Here is a 6,143-nt window from a genome sequence, read left to right on the forward strand (position 1 = left end):
GGTCAGCCAACTACCGATCTGAACTTAGGGACGCAACTTGCGAGGGAATCATTTGCATATCCGGCCCCTTTTCCCGTACAACCGTGTGGCCGCTTCGACCAACTCTGAATGAGGTCCAATGCACCGATTGGGGATGAATAACTACAAAATAAAGATAGGAATACAGTTCAGGATGTATTGTAGGATAAGCAAAATGTATAAAGATGAATAAAAATATTTACTTTTTGTATTATAATTAATACAATGTACTGTATATCTTTTAACTTAATCACTTAACTGATGATTTTTCCAGCAAAACTGGTCAGAAATTGCCAGGTCCGCAGGGAGTCAGAGGAGATTCATTGTGTAGAACAAATTTCCTTTTCAAAAACACAGCGGGCGGTGCGGTTGCACCTTGTCAGATGAAGTACAGCTGGCTGCATTCGCATCCCATATGTCCACATCAGTTAAGGACCAGAGTGTCATATGTTATCAGTCTTTCTCTTGTTGGGTTTACTTTATTACACACGTACATAATATACTCTTCCATAAAAGTTGGAGGATAGATATGGCCGTAAAATTATTATTTGTTGTTGTGAAGATCATGATTTTGATTGAAGTGACAACTTCATACTGTATATAACTTTTTGGTGCAGTACAGTATAGTGTAACAAAATTTCTTCCAGTTCACATTATGCTACACGGTGCCCTAATTTTATATTATGTATGCCACACAGTGCCATCATCTTACATTATGCATGTCATGTAGTGTCTCCAGTTCATATTATGCACCATTTTGATTTTTGCAAAAGTGCCCCAATTTCATATTATACAGCAGTGACCCAGTTTATATTATGTAAAACATTGGGCCTTGATTCAGCATGGACCGCAATTGCAACAGCGTACACAGACGATCGATGGTACATATTACACGTGCGCGTGTGTGTGTTAGCATTGTGATTGCTTTGCGATCACTCAAGCAGAATGAAAGCCATCGCAGTGAGTGACAGGCTGTGAGTGGTTGGGGGTGGTGACAGGGGAGTGGTCAGAGAAACGCAATGCCCTCTGTTTTAATGCCCTTGCATGGGTGTGCATAAATTAGCCACTGAGACGAGATACGCAGCCTAAGTACTCACTGCGTGCAACAAGGCTTGCGAACTCGGCGCCACCCCCCCCTCTTACATCACAGCAGCCCAGCACACACACTGGGATACTGCTCGTGCCACAGCAGTCTCCTATGCCTGTGGGGGGAACGATCACACTGATACCGCCCCCACTGGCTATGCATCATGTTGAGGGGGTCACAGCGCCCCCCTCCCCAGCGCGCAACGGTGCTGCAAAAAAATGCTTTTTCTCACAAGAGGGAGTTGCCACATCCCCTTTACCCAGCACAGCTATCGGCACGCCTGATGCCACTTAGCACATCCAGTTTACATTATGTATGCCACACAGCACCCCTAGTTCACATTGTTATACAATGCTCACTAACACTTAACTCTGTACCCCCAACAGTCTGTTCTCCTTATCAGTCAGAATGGCAGGCTCTTTCCCCCTTTTGAACTCACTGATGATCTGATCATGCTGATGTATTTCCTTCAATTCCTGACTGTTGTGGTCTTGTGTGGCCAGTGTGCATACATAACACATTTAACTAGTGGGCCAGATGGTTGTGTCACGGAACATGTGACCTGTTCGATGGTAACGAGTAATACGGTGGTGGTGCCCTGGGCCCTGCTCAGTGGAGGTTGAGGCTCTGACTCATAGGGGCACAGTAGGGATTACCTTGGCCACCCACCAACCCATACTGTATAGATATATTTAGTGGGGGGTTTTTTGGGTGCTGTATTTGGCACACCACACTTTAACATATCAATCTAACATTTCACTCTGTTGCATTGCCAAATGTTGGACCATTCCCCTTTTCAAGTCATGTCACCCACAAAAAGGCCATAATTACTAGGAATATATTGTCTGTGGTCACCGATGTCAACACTCCTAGATTCTCCTTATCATGTGTAGATTCCCTTGCAACTGATGTCATTATGTGCAGTTTGGGATATTCTGTACCCATTTCAAACTAAAAATGGAGTTAACAATGTAGTTGGAGTTCAATGAGCAACTGTAAAAAAAAAACAACTTGTATTTGTTTTGCATGCGCCATTCACCAGCGTCATCAATGATCACAGCACTCCCACACTGCAAGTCTCTCACCTATAACCATTCCCTATGAACTTCTCAATCATGTCATTGGGAAGCTAATGGAAAGAGGGACATTGACACATGTTCAGCCCAACTGGTATGTTGCATAGACATTTACAATGCTATCTGGGTTAAGTAGAGTTTATTTTTTTTTGTATTAGATCACTTAATCTATCAAAAACTACATTTATTGTTTTGGGTAGAAATCTTTATTAAAGAATAATGCCACCTGTCATATTACCCCGGTAGTGGATATAAGTTGTGTCTTTCCTTGGGCGAAAGCAGTAAACATGACTATGTACTTGCATTCCAAACAGGCAGTTAGTCAATATGAGTTCCATGCTATTTTTATTTATAACAACGAGATTACATAAATTGATGTAAAAAAATACTAAGCGGAAATGCCTTATGTGAAACATAAGGGTGAAGTCCATTGTTGGGAAGTCTTAAGAGGGAAAATGTCACCTAATTAGTCATCCACCCCAACATCTTGGAATGATCCAGGATATCGAAGAAAAGTGTAACAGATTGATATAGCTTTATGCTTGGGGGGAGGCTGTAGAAGCAGTTTATTGAGTGGACTATCCCAATCACCAATTGAGAAATGTCTTATTACATGGTTCTGTCTCAGCATAATTCCACATGAGGTAAATGTGGAATATCCAGATCTCCCAGGTTTGGTAGAGCAAATGCATTAGGAATGTGTCATGTCCAGTTCAGGTGTTGCCTCAATCAGAATCTAGAAGGCAGCTGATTACAGACACCTGAGTAAGGCTGGTTTAAGAACTGCAGAGAAACTGGGGAAACAGCCTGACTGTGAAATAGTTGCCCAGCTTATAGGCCGGGGGGTGACTAGTGTTAGGGGTCCTGGACCTGTGAGTCCACTGAAGAAATATTGCTGTTTGGAAGACTGTGTAACATCTTGCCTGCGAAACCACCAAAACCTGCCTGTGGTGAAGCAATAAAGCTACTGATGGATTTTACCCGGTCTATGTGATTCTTGTCGCAGTTCATGTACAATTGGAACTGGAGGAACGCTAGAGGGTACAGTCTAAATGTCTCACACATATGGGAAACTTCTGAATATACGTCATGGGGCTCTTGTTTTGCACCGTTACCGAAGCTCGAAGTGTGTTTATCCCTGCCACCCTCCAAATAGTGAAGGGGTGAGCAGCCAATCAATGGGATTGTGAATGAGGGGTAAATGTAAAGAATGAAAAGCGTTTAGACAATCTTTATGGTGCAGAATATGCCAAAGTTTCCATGTTGTCCACAGGAGTGGATTGGCTTTAATCATTTCTAGTATCTCCTGGTCATGTTGGTGGAGCAAGCAAGCCAGAGTAGTGTCTCCCAAAAAGCCCCGCTCTAAATATGTATTGGTTGTGTTTTATCGGCCAATTGTAATACCCTGAAATGGTGGCTAGTCTCGAAGCAGTATTAACAGGGGGTCCAATGCCAGATTAAATACTAAAGGAGAAAGGGAACAACCAAAGTGTGTCTCACTCCAGATTAAAATGAGCCCCTATCAATATGTTAACCAGCAGGGAGGTAGACTGTTTTGGTAAAAAATAACGTATCAAATTGACAAAATCTGTCTCAAATTCCTGTATCTCAAATACCCTTAACAGGCAATAACACTACATTAAATGCTTCATGAGCATCTAAGCTGAGTAGCACATTTGGTGCATAGGAAAACATGAAAAGCTACCACAGCTGCAGGTGCACTTCTTATACCTTTTACAGCATGACGCGCCTTCACGAAACCCAACTAATGGATGGTCAGGATCGAGGGAAGTATCGTCTGGAGTTTCGTGGCCATGATTATGGCTTAAAGTTTATAATCTACATTTAAGAAACTAATAGGTCTATAGGTAGACAATAAACTAGGGTCCTTATCAGGTTTTGGAAGATGTGTCATATGTGCTTCATTAAAGGAAAGGTATGGGGAACCCAGTTTGTAGATGGCCTTGAATAATTCAAGTAGAGATGGAGTAATATGAATGTAATAATAATATTCCCCAGAAAAACCATCAGGACCAGGTGATTTATGAGGAGTAAGGCTAGTAACTGCTGCGTTCATTTCCTCTATTGTTAAATCCCTTGCTACAGCGTTTTGCTGAAACGAGGTTAGTTGAGGTAAGTCAGCCTCATTAAGTTGCACTTGTAGATCAGAGTCAATAGGTGAGGATTTAAATACATTCTCAAAATATACTTGAATTGAATGAATTGGGTGGCAATATCCAGGGATTTAGTCAAAATTTGTGCTGTAGCGTGAAGTCGCAAGGTGAAGCTACATTGTGTAGGAGGCTTGGACATTAAAGCCAGCAACTTCCCAGGTTGATATTTGTTTCTAACAAATTCCATGTCCCTTTTTGTCTGCGTTACTAAATAAATTTCCAGAAATTGCTGGGTTTGTTTGTAGGTCGTTAAAGCCTCATCAAGTGGAGTTAGCAGAATAAGCCTGAAATTTCTCTGACACTGCAGACTGTAGGGATTTATAGGTGGCTTCCGCCTCCTTCTTTTTGCAAATTACATAACTTAAGACAGAGGTTCTCAAACTTGGTCCTCAGGACCCCACACAGTTTACGTTTTCCAGGTCACCCAGCAGGAGCACAGGTGTGTTCATTACTCACTGACATTTTAAAAGAGCTAGGTGGAGCTAATTATTTAATATGTGATTCTATGAGGAGATCTGGAAAACATGCACTGTGTGGGGTCCTGAGGACCGAGTTTGAGAACCTGTGACTTAAGATATGGGCCACATAACTGCCTCAGAGGCATCCCAAAAGAGAACAGGATTATCCCAATGTGCCAACTTGTCATCCACATAATTTGTCCAGTGATACAGTATACCAAATACAACTTGTAATCATCTGACTTAGCCAGATAATGGAGAATTCACCAAATGTGACCTGTGTAATAAAGGTGAGGATGTGTAGAGGCTATAGAAAGTGGGTATGGTCCAAGATAAAAATATTATGAATGTCTACTGAAAATAAGTGAGTGACCAAATCATCTGAGACCAATAGGCCATCTATACGGGAAAAGGATCTATGGTCCATGGAGTGGTGAGTGTATGTTCTGTCAGTAGGATTCAACTCTCTCCAGGGGTTCGAAAAACAAACTTGTTTTAAGGGGACGGAGAGATCTCCATTGAGTGGTCAGTTGCCATAATGCAGGAGGTTACTTATCTAGTAAAGGATCATACACTATTGAAATCCCCCCTTAAACAAAAGGAAAATTAAGCCTACTCTGAAGAACATGGGTAAGGTCCTGAAAGAAGGAATGTGTACCAACATTTGAGGCGTACACGTTAACAAGGATGTAGCGCACATTAAATACTTCTATATCCAAAATCACAAAGTGCCCATCAGGATCATATACTTCTGAGAGAATAGAAATAGGAAAGTCTTCCCTAAATAGGATTTCAACACCTCACTTTTTTTGTGGAAGGGAGTTGAAATACAGGGCTCAAAGCCACCTGGAAAGGGGGACAAATCTCTCGGGTTTGGGGCCACCCTGTGGCGGTCAAGCACTTCCTTAGTGAAGTAGGCGTTACAGACATCTGATGATACAATTTGCATAGAATCACATTGTGGCTCTGCCCCCTGATCCACAATGCTAGTAATCTTGGCATTGCTTAGCATTGGGGGCTATGAAACGATTGTGTTGTCACGCCCCAAGACCTGCCCACCTCAATCGAGCCCTCAGACCCTCTTTCCTGCACTCAGACCCACCCCCGGCAGTTCTGACCTGGCTGCTTCCTCCGGGAGTATGATTTACTTTACAGTATGTATTAAAGAATCATTATAAGGTTAACTTATAGCCAATAATATTCTAGTGCACAGAGATAAGTAGAAATGGGAAGTTAATTATAGTATGTTGTTGTCATCTAAAGGGAAACAGCATTTTAAACCATAACAGGGCACAGTAAAGCAATATAAAATTGACCAGAGATACATGTA

Source organism: Taudactylus pleione, unplaced genomic scaffold (assembly GCF_031769625.1).
Source record: "Taudactylus pleione unplaced genomic scaffold, aTauple2 ptg000637l, whole genome shotgun sequence".
In the NCBI taxonomy this organism is placed as follows: Eukaryota; Metazoa; Chordata; class Amphibia; order Anura; family Myobatrachidae; genus Taudactylus; species Taudactylus pleione.